We start from the raw sequence: 388 nt of genomic DNA, 5'->3' as shown, positions 1-388 counted from the left end.
AACCCCCAGCATCTCCACGTCCTTTTGCCCCTGAAACCCCTTGTGTCCCTGGGCATTGCTGGAGGACACTTCCCTTTGGTGCCCGCCCTCTGCCAGGCTCTCTTCTGCACCTGATTTTTTCCCAGGCCTCGGCAAATGCGTCTGGATGTTCCCTTTTTCCCGCCCTGGCACATGTCCCAACACCAGTCCCACTGGTACTGGGACTGTGCAGGGGGTCCCACACCAGGCTGGAGGCATTTTCTCCCCAGAGGCAGAGCCCAGGGCAAAGGTGGGGTGTCCCCACCCCACAACAGGGGCCGGGGGCTGTGATGGCCGAGGGGTGAAGGCGTTGGACTTGAAATCCAATAGGGTTTCCCTGCGCAGGTTCGAATCCTGCTCACAGCGAGAG

The 388-nt window shown here is 60.8% G+C and overlaps 1 non-coding gene across 1 annotated transcript; it reads left to right on the top strand.

Annotated features, from left to right (window-relative positions):
• Nucleotides 1-302: 302 nt before the first annotated feature.
• TRNAS-UGA lies at nt 303-384 on the top strand. The gene has a single exon. It is a non-coding gene; the product is annotated as a tRNA-Ser (tRNA).
• The last annotated feature ends 4 nt before the right edge of the window (nt 385-388 follow it).

The sequence above is a fragment of the Phaethon lepturus genome, unplaced genomic scaffold, assembly GCF_000687285.1.
Source record: "Phaethon lepturus isolate BGI_N335 unplaced genomic scaffold, ASM68728v1 C13199041, whole genome shotgun sequence".
Lineage (NCBI taxonomy): Eukaryota > Metazoa > Chordata > Aves > Phaethontiformes > Phaethontidae > Phaethon > Phaethon lepturus.
Note: the sequence above shows the minus strand (reverse complement) of the source record. Positions and strands in the feature narration are given on the sequence as shown.